The 17816-nt window shown below is 40.5% G+C and overlaps 1 pseudogene; it reads left to right on the top strand.

The window, feature by feature from the left end:
- The first annotated feature begins 496 nt into the window (after nt 1-496).
- LOC145505151 (centrosomal protein 20 pseudogene) lies at nt 497-15435 on the top strand (annotated as a pseudogene).
- The last annotated feature ends 2381 nt before the right edge of the window (nt 15436-17816 follow it).

The following is a 17816-nucleotide window of genomic DNA, read 5'->3' as shown; positions in this document are numbered from 1 at the left end:
CTCCTCCGTCCATGGGATTTTCCAGGCAAGAGTACTGGAGTGGGGTGCCCTTGCCTTCTCCACCCCACAAGACTAGTTTATGCTAAAAGCATACACGGCCCTGAGCACCTTGGGTTGGGGATGTCTGGTAACTTGTGCAAGGGATGGATCCCACACCTGACCCAGTTGGCTCTCTGCAAGCACCTCCCCTGGGTCTCACTGTTCCTTGGCTTTCCGTCTATAACACGGGGCTACTGGCCTTCACCACCTGTGCCCTTCCCCATGACAATTACCGGACATCCCCAGAACTAGAAAACTCCTGCTTAATCATTGTCCACACCTCTGGCACCTCAAGCAAGATCCTGGATGCCAGACCACTCGAAGAATGATCTTGATACTTGCAATCTCTGAGTCAAGACCCAAGATGCCTGGGTACAAATCTCGTCCCCTCCATGCCAGTCTCCTCACTCAACAAAGAGCCGAGTCATGGGCATGAGCGTGCAGGGGGCTCCAGAGCATGCAGGGCCCTGTTCGCTGCCCTGCCGGCCTCGTAGGCCCAGAGCCCTGCCTGGGTTTGGTATACAAGTTCCCTCCGAACAAGAAGACCCACTGCCCTGGTATTCTGTGCAAAGGGGCAGGACACACCTGTGGGAGGCCCCAGGTAAGGAAGAATCCCTCAGGCCCACCTCTGCCTTAGAACTGCCTTAACTTTCCCAGTTAGACAACTTTCCATATTATGTTGTTGTGGTTTAGTGAATAAGTTGTGTTTGACTCTTAGTGACTGCAGCACGCCAGGCTTCCCTGTCCTTCACCATCTCTCAGAGTTTGCTCTGAGTTGGTGATGCTATCCAAACATCTCATCTTCTGCCGCAGCCCCCTTCTCCATATTATGTACATTGAGTTTTTTAAAAAATAATCTACATTGAGAATAAAGCTGTTGGATTGTTTGTTAAATTTCTGAGGTGCTATTCATTAAAAATAAGTCATCCTCTCTAAATTTTAAAGTAAAGAGACCTTTTCCTGAGCAGCAGTTGATAACAGACAACTCTTCAGAAGCCAGTAACCTATTCTAAATTTTAACTTTTTGTTATCTACTATTAATAAAGCACCTAAGAAATAATTCTCATTGGAACCTCACGTGGTTCCACAAAATGTCAGGATGGACAATGTCATTTTTCTTATTTGAAAAACCAAGTATTTGAAGCTCATGAAATTTTGTGGGTTCAGACAACTCATAATGATGGAGTCATGACTACAGTCTAGATTCCTAACCTTTAAGTGCTCATAAAATAAAATAATAAAGATCTTGAATTTTACAGTCAGAGAAAATGAGTTTAGAATACTGGCTGTGTTTTACTTGCTGGGAGACCCTGGAGTTATTTAACCTCTTCTCCAGTAATTTTTTTAATCCTTAAAATAGGGATAATAGGGTCCACTTCATACCATGGACATAAGAATTAAATGAATGCTTACATAATGCTTGGCTTGTAACAAGTACTCAATAAATGCTTGTTAATGTCATAAGTCCTGTCCTACCCTATGGAGGCAGCTTCAGTAAAGTGGTCAAAGCTTGGCTTTGGAGTGAGCCAGATGATTTGTCTTATCACATGACCTTTATGTGAGTTCCTTCCCTGTAGACCCTTCCGGCCAGTTTTTTCATATGTAAAGCTGTAAGGGATACTCTGAAAATTAGTCTTGGTCTGTAGAAGAGAAGGCTTAAAAATTTATTTTATTCCACCTTGAACCTCTGCCAAAAAGTTTAATTACCAAGTATTTATTTCTTTACTCTGCATTTTGCCCCTTGTTTATACTTGTTATTGTTCAGTCACTCAGTTGCATCTGACTCTTGGCAAGCCCATGGAATGCAGCACACCAGGCTTCCCTGTCCCTCACTATCTCCTGGAGATTGCTCAAACTCAGGTCCATTGAGTTGGTGATGCCATCCAACCACCTTCTCCTGCATCAGGGTCTTTTCCAACGAGACAGCTCTTTGTGTCAGGTGGCTGAAGTATTGGAGCTTCAGCTTCAGCATTGGTCCTTCCAAAGAAAATTCAGGGTTGATTTCCTTTAGTATTAACTGGTTTGATCTCCTCACAGTCCAAGGGACTCTCAGGAGTCTTCTCTAGCACCACAGTTCGAAAATGTTATGGTTTATATAAGCCATATTATTCAACAAAGTATTACCAAAACCTAGTACAGTGCCTGCATCTTATTAGGCATCCAATAAATTCATGTTGAGCTATATAGCTCATGCTGTAGGAAAGAGAATTCTCTGCAGCTGATGATGACCAGAGAAGACTTCAAGGAGTTGATAGGATTTAAGTGGATATTGAGTAATGTTTGGAAAAGATAGTCACCCCTGGGTGAATGTAGAATGATATTCAGGAGACCTACTCATGATGACAAGCAGCCCATAGAACCTAACCTTCAAATATGGGCAAAAACATGACTCTTGTAGAAGATCTAGAGGCAGTAGTCTTCAAATACGACCCAAGAGATATTGAGAAGTCCAAGACAGAAGTGATACATGAGACTTCCCTGGTGGTATGGTGGATAAGAATCCACCTGCCAATGCAGGGGACATGGGTTTGATTCTTGATCCATGAAGATTCCACATGCTGCAGAGCAACTCAGCCCTCATACACAACTACTAAAGACCTAGAGCTTATGCTCTGCAACAAGAGAAGCCACCACAATGAGAAGCTCAACAGGCTGCAACTAGCAGCTCCTGCTCTCTACAACTAGAGAAGGCCTGTGCACAGCAACAAAGACCCAGAGCGACCAAAATAATAGTAATAACAATAAAATAAAATTTAAAAATAAAAGAAATGATCCATATCCTGGAAGGAACACAGGGAAAAGCAAGTTTCTAGTGGTGGTTTTAGAAATGGGAAAAAGCAAAAATTATCTTTTTCATGTTTTGAAGGTGGTGGAAGAATGGTTTATTAGACTGCATTCATAATTCTGATTTCTGATATAATAAAATTTGATCAAAGCCAGTTTTTCTTCCATACGTTTTCCTTACTTTGATCTTAACTTTTCTGTTTTCATTAGAATCATTCCATTGATGTCCATATTGTTCCATACATGTGTAGAAAGAAGCCTTGGAAACATTGCTATCTTGTAACTATAGGCTGCAACACCGTCAGGAGATAGCCTTTTTAACAACAAGAAAAAGTACAAAGGTGTTGGTATTCTCCTAGATGGTTATGTTGTCACTGGAGGTGTCAACAGGTGGGGATCTTAGTTGGGGTGATAGACAAACAGCTTCAGATATTTCACTGAGCTTTCAACTCTGCAGACTCCTTGTCTACAGGTGCAGTTACCTTATTGCTAAGCGAAGGCTATGTTTGGCAGGAGTAAAGTGCTAAAGACATGGAAACTTGTGGATGCTGCCAGAGGTTTCTCAAGTGTTGGGTCCAGGTGTCCTGATTTTGAAATATCCTTCTGAGGCTCCCTCCTACAGTGTGAGAGGACAATGATTACTTTTTCTTTTTGTTCTCATGCTTGAACTAGAAAGGGATGAGGTTGATCTGAGAGTTTCAGGTGCCATTTTGTCTACTTGCTTAAAAAGACTCTCTCTATTCACACACTCTCTTCTTTATTTCTTTTGTAAAAGCAACTCATTTCCAATGATCACCCTCTAGACCTTGTCACCATGAAGAACTTGAAATCTTCAACTCAGTCATCCTACTTTCTGGTGACAATGTCTTTGTCATTTACACCTCCATTTTCCATTCTAGGATCTTCAGAAAACTTGGGATTCTAGACAGTTTTCCTTTATCTTCACCTATCAGTTTTTCTCCCAATAATTCAACCTTCCCCTCTATCTGATTACATGATTCACATTCTAATGTTTTCTTTCAGTGATAATCTACATCCCGATCTACTCTTACCCCTGCCTGTGAAATTCCAAGCATGGATGAATATCACGTTTCCAGCACTGCACCAGCAAAGCAAACTTCTACGCAATGCCTCCCCAACTTCCCCCTTATTCTTAGAACATTTTAATGCCTAATTCTGAAGGAAATATATGCCATCAAATAAGAGACCTCTTAACATCGTGTTTAAGTCTAAAGATTCATCTGTATCCTTAGTCACTTTTCTCTTTTTCTTCTCTTTTAAAGAAATGGTGAGAAAATAATAGCAAATGAAGCAACAGACAAACAATTAATCTCAAAAATATACAAGTAACTTCTGCAGCTGAATTCCAGAAAAATAAACGACCCAATCAAAAAATGGGCCAAAGAACTAAACAGACATTTCTCCAAAGAAGACATACAGATGGCTAACAAACACATGAAAAGATGCTCAACATCACTCATTATTAGAGAAATGCAAATCAAAACCACAATGAGGTATCATTTCACACCAGTCAGAATGGCTGCTATCCAAAAGTCTACAAGCAATAAATGCTGGAGAGGGTGTGGAGAAAAGGGAACCCTCTTACACTGTTGGTGGGAATGCAAACTAGTACAGGCACTATGGAGAACAGTGTGGAGATTCCTTAAAAAACTGGGAATAGAACTGCCATATGACCCAGCAATCCCACTGCTGGGCATTTACACTGAGGAAACCAGAACTGAAAGAGACGCATGTACCCCAATGTTCATCGCAGCACTGTTTACAATAGCCAGGACATGGAAGCAACCTAGATGTCCATCAGCAGACGAATGGATAAGGAAGCTGTGGTACATATACACAATGGAATATTACTCAGCCATTAAAAAAAATACATTTGAACCGGTTCTACTGAGATGGATGAAACTGGAGCCCATTATACAGAGTGAAGTAAGCCAGAAAGAAAAACAACAATACAGTATACTAATGCATATATATGGAATTTGAAAGATGGTAACGATAACCCTATATGCGAGACAGAATAAGAGACACAGATGCATAGAACAATTTTATGGACTCTGAGGGAGAAGGTGAGGGTGGGACGTTCTGGGAGAATAGCATTGAAACATGTATATTATCATATGTGAAACAGAACACCATTCCATGTTCGATGCATGAGACAAGGGCTCAGGGCCGGGGCAATGGGATGACCCAGAGGGATGGGATGGGGAGGGAGGTGGGAGGGGGGTCCAGGAAGGGGATCACATGTAAACCCATGGCTGATTCATGTCAATGTATGGCAAAAACTATTACAATATTGTAAAGTAATTAGCCCCCAACTAAAATAAATAAATTTATAAAAAAAATAAAGAAATGGTGTTCCTCTTTTTAAAGTTCATCTCTGTATCTGAGAGGCCTGGGCTTCTTCACCTGTTAATGAGCCACCTCTCTCTTATCATTCTATCCTTTTCATTCTGTCCTTCCTTATCAGTTTTAATATTGCTTCAAGCTCTCCTGTTTTAAGATCAACAAAAGCTTCTACTCTTATCCTTCTTTCCTGTTAAGTACATCTCTTTGAATGAGTGGTGTACTCTCACCACTTCCAACAACCCCTTAGTCTTCCTACTTTTCTATATGGCTTCTGCCTTTACAAGTCTATTATAATAAATTTGTTCTAAGAATTAGTGATTTCTTATAGTTAAAGTCAATGGATAATTACTATTCCATATAATTTTCGGTAGCATTTAACATTGTTCCTTTGTTCCTTCCTCTCGGCATCTTTCTTTCCTTGATACTGTGATACTACTTTCTCCTGTTTTCTCTTTTTTTCTCTATTATTTTTCTTGCTGATTCTTCTTAAGCAGTCTGTTTGGCCAGCTTGCCATCTGTTGCCTATTTCTTAAATGTTGGTGTCTCCATGGGCTTTATCCTTAGCTTTCCTTATTACAGATACTCTTGCCAGTCAATCTCATTAAGTTCCATGGTTCGACTTTCCATCCGTATACTGATGACGCCCAAATCCACAGATCTATTTCAGCAGCTCTTCTGAGTAACAGATTCATGCATGCAGCTCCCCTTGTCTTTTCACAGGGACATATTTGCCTTAGTCTGCTCAGGCTATCATAGCAAAATACCATTGAATAGCTGCTTTTAAACAATAGACGTTTATTTTCTTATAGTAGTAGAGGCTAGAAGTCTGAGATCAGGGTGCCTACATGATGAGATTCCAGTGGGCTCATCTGCTGACATCTTTTCACTACGTCCTGGGTGGTCTATGATGGTGATCTGAGGAATCTTTTTCTTCCTTTTCTTATAAAGCCACAATCTTTCAGATTAGGGTCCTACTCTTATATTCTCATTTAATTTTCAACATCTCCACAAAGGAAAGGCCCTATCTCCAAATACAGCCACACTGGAGGTTGAGCTTTAACATATGAATTTGGGTGTGGGGGGGGAGGGGGATAATTCAGTCCAAAGCAGTGTCCAAGACTGAACTCATCGGTTTCATACTAAAATTGGATCCATTTCCTATGTTCTCAATTTTGGTGAATCGCACCAGAGATGGTATAATGTAGAAATAAAGAAGTGGCTGCTAGAGTCAGTCTTCCTGGGCTCAAATCCAGGTTCTTATCTTTTACTAACAAAATTGCCCTTGGGCCTCATTTTTTCTTCATCCATGAATGGGATTATTTTATAGTATCTGTCTTATAGGAGTATGACGAGCATTAAGTGAGTTATAATTGCTCACTTATAGCATTAAGTGAGTTGATATAATCCTTGAAACAGTGCCAGGCACCTGGATATAATTAGCAAAACAGCACTCAGGGCTTCCCAGGTTGCTCAGTGTTGAAGAATCTGCCAGCCAATGCAGGAGATATGGGTTCAATCCCTGGTATGGGAGGATTCCACATGCTGCAGAACAACTAAGCCCGTGTGCCACAACTATTGAGCCTGTCCTCTAGAGCCTGGGAGCTGCAACTACTGAACCCATGTGCCACAACTACTGAAGCCTGCGTTCCCTAGAGCCCATGCCCTGCAACTAGAGAAGCCACAATGAGAAGCCAGTGCCCCACAACTAGAGAATAGCCATGCTCTCCGCAACTAGAGAAAAAGCCCATGCAGCAACGAAGACCTAGCACAACCAAAAATGAATAAATAAAATTAAAAAGTGCTTGGTAAACATCCACTATTATTATCACCTACCTAATGGATTAAACCAAATGCCTGCATGTCATCCTTGACCTTTACCCCTCCTGTCTCTCTGTTGTTCAGTGGCTAAGTTGTGTCTAACTCTTGGCAGCCCCATGGACTGCAGCACACCAGGCTTCCTTGTCCTTCACTATCTCCTGGACTTTGCTCAAACTCATGTCCATTGAGTCGATGATGCCATCCAACTTTCTCATTCTCTGTCGCCTCCTTCCCCTCCTGCCGTCAATCTTTCCCTTCTCCAGTATTTATTTTCTCTCTAGCATTTCCTTAATTTCTGGGTTTGATAGTTTTCTATCTCTTTAACATGCTGGAACTGATTCACACTCTTCATCCCCTTACCTTTTTCCCTGTCCAAGAACCACTACTCTTTGCTGGTTGCTATGATAGTATATTGACTAGTCTTCCTTGGCTGACCTTCCAGTCTAGTCTCTCACAGCATACAGTGTTTTTTCAAAAATGCAAATCTTTTCATGTTAGTTCTTTGTCTACATCTATTAAATGATTCCCCCCAAATCTTTCAGACCTTTCATGGTATTTCTATGCTTTACCGTTGTAATCCTCATTTCTCTCCACTCATTAATTTTTACTCCACATGGTAGCTACACCTTAAACTATTTATTTTAAGGCAATACTTCTCAAGAAATTTTATAATACGCAGAAAATGATATTGTATGTATGGCACATTGTGGTGAACTGACATGTTTATTTGTGTCTTAGGACAACTGGGCTGAGATCTCATCTAGAACCCTCAAGGGTAAGGGAATCAGGATTTAAACATATCTGTAATTCTTTCACAATGTAGCACTATAACTAGGGTACATTATCTTGAAAGCTGAGTCTAATTATAGATTGCCACACCAGGGCCATGAATTCCACTGTCCCTTCCTAGAGTCTAGTGTGTGTGTGTGTGTGTGCGTGCGCGCGCGCACGCACGTGTGCGTGCTTAGTTGCTCTGTCATATTTGACTCTTCATGACCCCATGGACTGTAGCCCTCCAGGCTCCTCTGTCCGTGGAATTTTCCAGGCAAGAATACTGGAGTGGGCTACCATTTCCTCCTCCGGGGATCTTCCTGACCCAGGGAATGAACCCGTGTCTCCTGGATTGGCAGGTGGATTCTTTACTACTGAGCCATCAGGGAAGCCCCTCCTAGAGCCTAAAGCCACTCCCCAAACTCCTCTTAAGTGCAAACTAATCTTCACGTCCCGCTTTAGAGGGCCCTTCCTCTTGGAGCTCTCACTTGCCCTTCATGTTTGTTTTTTTGTTTTTCTTCCTGCTCCAAATAGCAGCTCTGTATTCTCTTCCACACTGTTGCTGCTGTTCAGTCATTAAGCCGTGTCTGATTCTTTTGTAGCCCCATGGGCTGTAGCCCACCAGGCTCCTCTATCCATGGAATTTCCCAGGCAAGAATACTGAATTGAATTGCCATTTCTTCCTCCAAGGGATCTTCCCAACCTAAGGATCAAACCTGCATCTCTTATGTCCCCTGCATTGGCAAGAGGATTCTTTATCACTGAGCCACCAGGGCAGACCATCCCCTCTCATACCTTGTATAAAAACATGTTCCTGAGGAACTTGCAACATATAGTAATAATTCAATAAGAGATAAATGCTTAGGATCCATTGTGAACATAAAAAAATCTGCACAGAGTTTGTAAGAATCTGATAGTAGCACAAAATTAATTATCAACAGTGCCTAAAATTTCTGACCAATGCTGTTACTTCCCATACTTAATTAGGTAAATTCTTCACTGACATGATAAAACAAACACTTTTTACATGATAAACCAATTCCCATTTTAGCCAATGCAATTGCCTACCTTCAGTTCAGTTCAGTTCAGTCACTCAGTTGTGTCCGACTCTTTGCGACCCCATGAATCGCAGCACGCCAGGCCTCTCTGTCCATCACCAACTCCCGGAGTCTACCCAAACCCATGTCCATCGAGTCAGTGAGCATAAACAAGCAAGACAATTGATTTCCTTAAATAAGGCAGATGTAGCTCTAGCTAAGCCTGGTTTTTGACAGCAGCACCAAAGTGAATCTAACTAAAAGGTAGATAGTTACACTGTAGGTTCATTTTGGGGGAAAAGTCTAAATGCTCCCAAGCATCAGAAACTCTATATACAAATGTAAATTCCACGATTATCTTCCAGAAATAAAGGTGTCTTAAATGCATGATTCTTTTACTGTTTTAGATTCTTGGCTCTAGCCTATTTCAAACTCTGTGAATAATGGAGAATTAGCTTGACCTTTTAACATGTCTGTTGTTGGAAATAACAATGGTTCCACTAGTCCCAAAGTGCTTTTTAGAGATAACTCAGTTTCTTTAAATTTCATATCTTGTTACATCTTTGGGACTAATAATATAAATAACAAACATAAATTAATCCCTGTTCTTCCTTTGAGCTAATTTACCTGATTTTTGAATTACAACCTATTTTTAAATAAAACTTTAACTTAAGAGGAACATTTTTGGTAGGAGAAAAGTGGTTATAGGAACTTAAGATTGTAAAGATAAATTCTTCAAAATGAGATAATTTGGGCTTTCTACTAATATATATCAAAATAATTTCTTTAATGGACATAAATTACACAAGTAATAGCACAGGAAAATTTAAGAAAACTTGTTAGGTAGAAAAGTAAAGCCAACTAACTAGATAACAAAGTAGATTTGAAACCTTTTTAGTTCCCTTATTGACTGCACCACACAGCCTGTGGGATCTCAGTTCCCCAGGGAACTGAACCTGGAACTTGAACCTGGGCCATGGCAGTGAAAGTTGAACCCTAACCACTAGGCAACCAGGGAATTCCGCAAACCTATTATTGCTTTAAGAGTCTGATTTGGGAGCTTCCTGGTGGTCCAGTGGTTGGGATTTGGAGCTTTCATTGCCATGGACCCTGTTTCAATCCCTGATCTGGGAACTAAGAGCATGCAAGCTGTGTGGCACAGCAAAAAAAAATAATAATAATTGGTACTTCCCTAGTAGCTCAGTCAGTAAAGAATCTGCTTACAATGCAGGAGACCTGGATTCGATCCTTGGGTTGGGAAGATCCCTTGAGGAAGGAAATGGCAACCCACTCCAGTATTCCTACCTGGAAAATCCCGTGGATGGAGGAGCCTGGCTGGCTACAGTCCATGGGGTCACAAAGAGTTGGACACAACCGATCGACTAACACTGATCCTTGAAAAAAGAGAATATTGACCAGATGATATTCTGAGTCTCTCCCAATGTTGTTCTCTTGGTGTCCATCTCCCTTTAGGAAACATCTCTCTTCACCTATCCTTCTTTCCACCATATTTGCCTCTTTTCTGACTTTCCCCTTAGCTCCTAACATATACAAATGATCCAGCCATCAAATAACAACAAGCAAACATTCTTGGTCCCTACTTCCTGTTCTGGTCACCAGCCTATTTCCCTTTTCTCCTGAGCCACACTTACTAAAATGGTAACATTTCTCAGTCTTCTATATCTCCTCAACTTTTCTTTAATTTTCCACATGCTACAGTCTGCCTTTCACCTATTTTTTGTGCTAAAACTGTGGTCAGTAATTTAAATTGACATCTTTTATTGCTATTAGCTAGGAAATTTATCTGAATCCTCTTCTGCCCTCCGCAGCACTTGATACTATGAATAACATCTCTACTTCTTGATTTTGGCCCTTAAAATGGTGAAAGGCAATGCATCTGGATTCAGGCCCATCAGAAATGGTAGGACAAACAGTTGCTGATAAAACATCGCACTCAACCGGACGGAGGACTGCAGTGCCATCTTCCTAGTGTGGCCTTTGCAGAATCCAAGCCATCCCTCTCATTCTCCAATTGATCTCACATTCCTAAAGGAGAGAACATGGAAAAGAGAAAAGAGAACCTGGTGGAGGGAGAGGAATCGAGAAACTGTCTGTATGTGCTTTGTGAGATTATTTTCTGTTCTATTTACTTATGGGCTTCCCTGGTGGCTCAGACTGTAAAGAATGCACCTGCAATGTAGGAGAAGTCCCTGGGTTGGGAAGACACTCTGGAGAAGGGAATAGCTACCCACTCTGGTGTTCTTTCCTGGAGAATTCCATGGACAGCAAAGCCTGGTGGGCTACAGTCCATAGTGTCACAAAGAGTGGGACATGATTAACACTTTCACTTTTCACTTTGTATTCTATTTATTAGACTAGACTGAGCCAGGGGTACACTCAGGTGCCAATAGAATGCCCCAGGGCCACAACAGTTGCTTCTATGGCCCCCGTCGCAATATCATGGAAACTATGTAAAATTATACCACCTATGACCAAAGACAGTGGATTAATCTTCTTTAGTAAATTTATTGCCACTGCTGAAGACCTCCTTCTGTTCAAGAATCTCATATGATTTATTCAAGCCTGCATCATTTTTGACTTCTCACTTAAATATTTCTTGTAAATTGAAGGGCTTGACTTTATGTTTTAAACTGACAATGATTGCAGCCTATTTCTCCTGGTACTTTCACATACTCTTTTTTTTGTTTTAATTGGAGGAGGATTGCTTTAAGATGTGCTTATTTCTGCTGTACAACAACATGAATCAGTCATTATTATATATATATATGTAAATATATATATCCTCCCTCTTGAGCCTCCCTTCCCTCCCCTCATCCTACCACTATCCTTTCTAACTTTTCCTTAAAGTGTTAGTTGCTCACTCATATCTGACTGTTTGCAACCACATGAACTATAACTCGGCAGGCTCCTCTGTCCATGGAATTCTCCAGGCAAGAATACTGGAGTGGGCAGCCATTCCCTCCTCCAAGGGATCTTCCTGACCCTGAGGTTGAACCCGGGTCTCCTGCATTGCAGGTGGATTTTTTTTTTATCATCTGAGCCATCTGAGGGGAGCCCGACTTTTCCTTAACCATCTTTTATTTTTCTACTCATTAAATATTAGTGTTTTTCTCAACGTTCCCATTATTTTAATCTTCTCCTTTTCTTTCTTTGTATCGTCAATCCAGGCAAACTCATTGCTTTTATTCTGATTTTGTGGATCCATGCCAGACCTGTCTTCCAAACTTCAGGCCCATATATCCCACTAAATATTAAACATATCCACTGTATATCCAATGGAACCCTCAAGTAAACATAGCCAAAAGAGACTTCCTGTATTTTTGTCTCTGATAACACAGCAGACTGAGTTAGTAGGAAACTCTCTTAATTAAAAAAAAAAAAGTGTGGTATAGAATATAAAAAAATACAGCAACATACTCTATGCATGACTGCTCAAAACAAATAAAAAGAAAATCCAAGAAATGAAAAGAGCATTCACCGTCAGTAATAACAAGCTCATGCCTTTTCCATATGACCTTAGAAGATCCTGAATCTGAATATTTGCTCAATGTCTAATTAGCTGTGATTTTAATGTCTATGAAGAAAGCAGGGAATTCCCCGGTGGTCCAGTGGTTAGAACTCTGCGCTTCCACTGCAGGGGACCTGGGATTGATCCCCGGTCTGGAAACTAAGATCCTGCATGCCCGAAGGTATAGCCAAAAGAAAAAAGAATGGAAGAAAGAAATAAAGCAGAAAAAGCCTTGAACCTGCATGAGGCACGCAAACAGTTGAAAAGGAGATGTCTGCCTGTAAGCAGGACACTGGAAAGAATGTCCTGCCTTGATGAGAAAGAGAACAGAGCAGGAAAAACACAGACACACATGGGAATTGCAAACTTGCCATGTGGAACACAGATGGTGCAGTAGTACCTCAGCTGAGAAGTAGTAAAAACTGGGTCCAGAACAGTGAAATAAGGAAAATGTTGCAACATTTCAAAAACTAGGGGTACCTTGGATTCCTTAGAAAACAATTCCTACTAAAGACAATTTCACTAGAAAAGTAACAAATCACAGACTGGTGACTCAGGGATTCAAGATTCATCTATCTGGAAACACTACCATTGTTAAGAGTCTTTTCTTTTAACTGGATGGACAGAAACGGGACTGGAGAAAGTATTCGCTGTGGTTGTTTAGCTGCTAAGTCATGTCCAACTCTTTTGCAACCCCATGGACTACAGCCTGCCAGGTTCCTCTTTCCGTGAGAATTTCCCAGGCAAGAATAATGGCGGGGGTTGCGATTTCCTTCTCCAGGAAATCTTCCCAACCCAGAGATCAAACCCGCAACTCCTGCATTGGCATGCGGATTTTTTACCTCTGAACCACTCCTGCATTGGCATGTGGATTTTTCACCTCTCAACCACCATCTGCTCTTAATTGCCTTGGATTAGACTGACACGTAACTTTTACTTATATTCCACAGTGAGAATTCATCATACGACACCACCTCAATACTTGTACCAATGTTTAGCAGTGTGCCCAGAAGAACGTAATGGTTTTGTAAACAAATAGCAATTATCTTTGCCACATTGTCCTATCAAATAGATCAGTAAGAGTTATTGATTCTGCCTTGGATATCAGTAACTGACCCATCTTCTTTTCCTTCTCAATGTCTTCAAGCTTGCTTAGGCTGTCGTCCTCTTTCACTTGGAATGCTGCAATAACCTCCTGATTTGTCCTATGACCTGTTTCTCCCTACCGCTGTTAGAATACTGTGGCTGTAAATAATACTAGCTATAGGTAACTTTGGAAAAATTGGGAACTTATTATACAGGACTCTTTATTATCTTATGGACCCTGAAGCAATAATAAAGCTAAGTCCAAGAAAGTTCTGGGAAAAGAAATTGAAAGGGTGTCAGGATTGCAACCAATAGTCAGGTATTCCCTGTCAGCTTTTATTTTATTTGGCCTCTCTTTAAGAGAAAATTTTTTCTCCCAATTCACAGTGGGGTTTCCTATCTTTTTGGGGGGCCACACCACGAGACATGTGGGATCACTGTTTCCCGACCAGGGATCAAACCCATACCCTCTGAGTTGGAAGCACAGACCCTTAACCACTGGACTAGCAGGAAAGTCTATCTTAACATTGTAAAATATTCAGTGTCTTTTTCATCCTCCCTTATGGCTCAGCTGGTAAAGAATTCACCTGCAATGCGGGAGACAAAGGTTCCATCCCTGGGTTAGGAAGATCCCCTGGAGAAGGGAAAGGCTATCTACTCCAGTATTCTGGCCTGGAAAATTCCATGGACTGTATAGTCCATGGGGTCACAGAGAGTTGGACACTACTGAGCGACTTTCACTTTCCCTTTTCCTTCAATATGCTACCATTCATAGACAGCTTTGGGATGAAAGTATTTTTTTACGTCTGTCTTCTGTCTACAAGGGCTAGGACCAATGGAAGTCATCTACTTCTTTTTATCGCCCATGGATCTGACCTTGATGTTTTATACAATCCAGGCAGAGTGATTGTTCAATAAATATTCAACAAATCCGTGAATGACCAACAACCTTATTCTATTTTATTCCACTCAGCATATTGTTAGCCACCTGTAATCTAAGAATTCTTGTTCTGATTCAGTCAAATTTTTCATCCCTCAAGAAAAATTTGTCATGATGACTAAGCCTCAAAAGAAGGACAATTGCCCGTTTATTTTCTTGATTTTGTGCTTCAGGAAGTATCTTATCTGGCTGTGGCATCATAAATCGTCTCCATCTTGTCCTGTGTTCAACTTCACAGACAGGTTCTGTGTATTTGTCTTTCTTGCAGCTCTCTATTAACATGGAGCTTCCTAAATACTTTTGCTCCACACGCACATATTAATTATTCTGATTTTCAAAATTTTCTTGTAAGAAAAAGGAACAATATGAATAAAACTCAGCTTATAGATGATTGCATAGTGTCTTAGGAACTATTTTATCTGCATTAATAACATGCATTTGTTCTCAGCTTGTTTTGGTTTTACAAAACAGCCCCATAAATAACAAAGGAACTTTTTCCCCAAAGCGTTTTCCCATTAGTGTTATCTCAAAGCTCAAACCTGATTTTGTTACCAAATCCCACATGATTTTGTTATCAGACCCCACAGGAGATGATCGTCTCACGTAGCATTCAGTGAAACAGTTCTCTTGGAAGCAAAAACAAACATTGTCAAGAAAAAAATGGACTGCAGGCAAACCCCTGGCTGTTGAAAACTGGCAACTGCCGCGGAGCTGAAGGCCATTTTAAAGGACACCTTGGGAAAAAGAAAAGTATTGCGGCATTTAAGGGCGAGGATTTGAGCTGACGTTTTCAATGCCCTTGCTGATAAAAGGGAACCCTGACCACCATTGTCTCATGAAAACCTTCTAATTAATGAGTTAATTCAAGAGTATTTGGAATTCAATGTGAGTATACGACTCTGTCCCTCGGGAGATTCTGGTCAACCTGTGGTTCAATTGGACAGTTTCTCATCTGTGAACGAAGTGATTTTGAAGAATCAAAGGATAATGTAATACCTCTTTTATATCAGACTTTAGCTCATTCTTGCATGAAACTAAGGATAACATCCAAAGTACACTTCTAAAAGGGTCTTCAGCTGCCAAACGCAAATCTTGGCAGACAATTTAGTGGAAGAAAACAAATGGTCCCCCCATTAGGGACTGAACCCAAACCCTCACAGTGCAGGTGCAAAGTCCTGACCAGTGGACTGCCAGGGAATTCCCAGAATGAATACAAATCTTGACTGTTGTAATAAACTTTTAAGAAACATAAAAAAACAAAAACAAAAGAAAAATGGATTGTAAATAAACTGTATGTCAGTTTTTATAAAAAAAAAAAATGGAGCATGGTTTACAGGCAACATCAGCTGTAGGTAACAGTTCTGAGGCTAAAACCAGACTGGTTAATATATCTATAAAAATGGATATAATAATAGTACCTACTTCAGAGCATCACAGTTTGTTAAAAGGATTAAATTAGGTAAAGGATGAACAGTATTTGGTAAAGTGTTTAAGTTCACAGTAAACACTTATGCCCACTGGAAAGGCCAAATGGATATTGGTATAAAACCCAGCTCTGGGCCCATGACACTAGAGTTCAAATCCCAGCCCTACCTTTTACTGTCTATGCCACCTTGGGCAACTTCCTTAACTTCTCTGTGCTTTAGTTTTCTCATCTATTAAAACTGAGACCACAACAGTATCCACCTCATAGAATTGTTGTATAGAATAATGAATTAATGCCTGTAAAATGCTCGATAAAGTTGTTATAACTGAAAATTGCTTCTTGTTTGGGGAGGCACTCACGATATTTTCCAGGGTTGAGTACTCATTACAGTTAAGCCTGACCGATTTTATTGCTGTTTTCTTTGCAATTGGCAAGTTGATATGTGTGTGTTTAAATAAACTCCAATGTTTTCAAATAAATTTATCATTTTTATTGTTGACATTTATTAAACTCCAATTAAAGTTATTGACCTTACTCTAAGCAAAAAGAAGCTACAGAAAGGAATCATCAATGACTAAACTAGCATTCCATACAGAGCTGCTCACCTACTCAGTAGGAGTGGCTTTTGTTACTAGAAACCAACATTTTCCTATTCTTGAAACTAATATTTTGGTCTGGAGTACCAGACAGATGCACGTTGCTGCATCCCAGATTCATTCAGACCACCCCAGATCTGGTGTTTCTGTCCAGATCTGGACAGATCTGGACAGATCTGGTAGGTAGACAGATGTTTGTTGCCCTGGGGGATTAAATATAAATAGATGATAGATAGATAGATTTTCAGCTCTATTATTTTATTTAAAATTTTTGGATGTGCTGGTTCTTCACTGCTGTGCGCAGTCTCTCTCTAGTTGCGGTGAATGGGGCCTGCTCCCTTGTTGTGGTGCACGAGGTTCTCATTGCAGTGGCTTCTCTTATCGCAGAGCACCAGCTCTAGGCGAACAAGGCTTCAGCAGTTTCAGCTCAGGGGGTCTAGAGCCAGGCTCAGTAGTTGTGGCACATGGACTTAATTGCCATGCAGCACGTGGAAACTTCCTGGACCAAGGATGGAACCCGTGTCTCCCGTATCGCCATGCAGATTCTTATCCATTGTACCACCAGAGAAATCCTTCAGCTCTGTTACTGAACAAAGCTGTTTAAGCCAGTTAAATTCATGTCCCCCTTTCCCAAATAGTTCTCCAATGGAAAATATAACTGTAAAATTTTTATTTGAATCTATGCTACATTTATCTGGAGTACTGAAATACTGTAGTACAGGTCCATTTACGAACAAGTGCTGATTTGGGGGAAGTAATCCTTCCAGAGATTCAGGTTAATGTAAATTACACTTGCAGTTATGTAAATCATTTTTGAGATAATGACTTTCCTTCTATTGTTCTTCCTGTCTTTTCCCCTTTCTCTTTCCCTCCTTCCTTCCTTCAGTCTCCAATCCAGTCACACTAACCTCTTTCCTCTTCCTGGAGCACACTAGACATGCCCACTTAGTTATCTATTTGGTTAACTCCCTCACAACTAAGACCCGGCATATCTAAAGAAATAAATTAATTAAATAAATGTTTCTCAAAATGTATTATTTTCTTTTCTATCGTTGCATAAGCAAAAATAAGGCAGAGACTAGGCAATAAAATTCCCTTTAATGAAAAAGGCATCCATGCTAACAAATGCAGTTCCTGACTTGGAAAGATAGTGGGAAGTTGGTTGTTTCTTGCTGCTTATGTAAGACTTAAAACTCAGCATTCAAAAAACTGAGATCATGGCAACTGGTCTTATCACTTCATGGCAAATAGATGGGGAAAAACTGGAAGCAGTGACAGATTTTATTTCTTGGGCTCCAAAATCACTGTGAAATGTGACTACAGCCATGAAATTAAAAGACACTTGCTTCTTGGAAGGAAAGCTATGACAACCCTAGACAGCATATTAAAAAGCAGAGACATCACTTTGCTGACAAAGGTCCGT

Source organism: Giraffa tippelskirchi, chromosome 5, assembly GCF_054371585.1.
Source record: "Giraffa tippelskirchi isolate mGirTip1 chromosome 5, T2T-mGirTip1v1.2.pri, whole genome shotgun sequence".
NCBI lineage: Eukaryota > Metazoa > Chordata > Mammalia > Artiodactyla > Giraffidae > Giraffa > Giraffa tippelskirchi.
The sequence above is the reverse complement of the archived record's forward strand: the minus strand, read 5'-3'. Positions and strand labels throughout refer to the sequence as shown.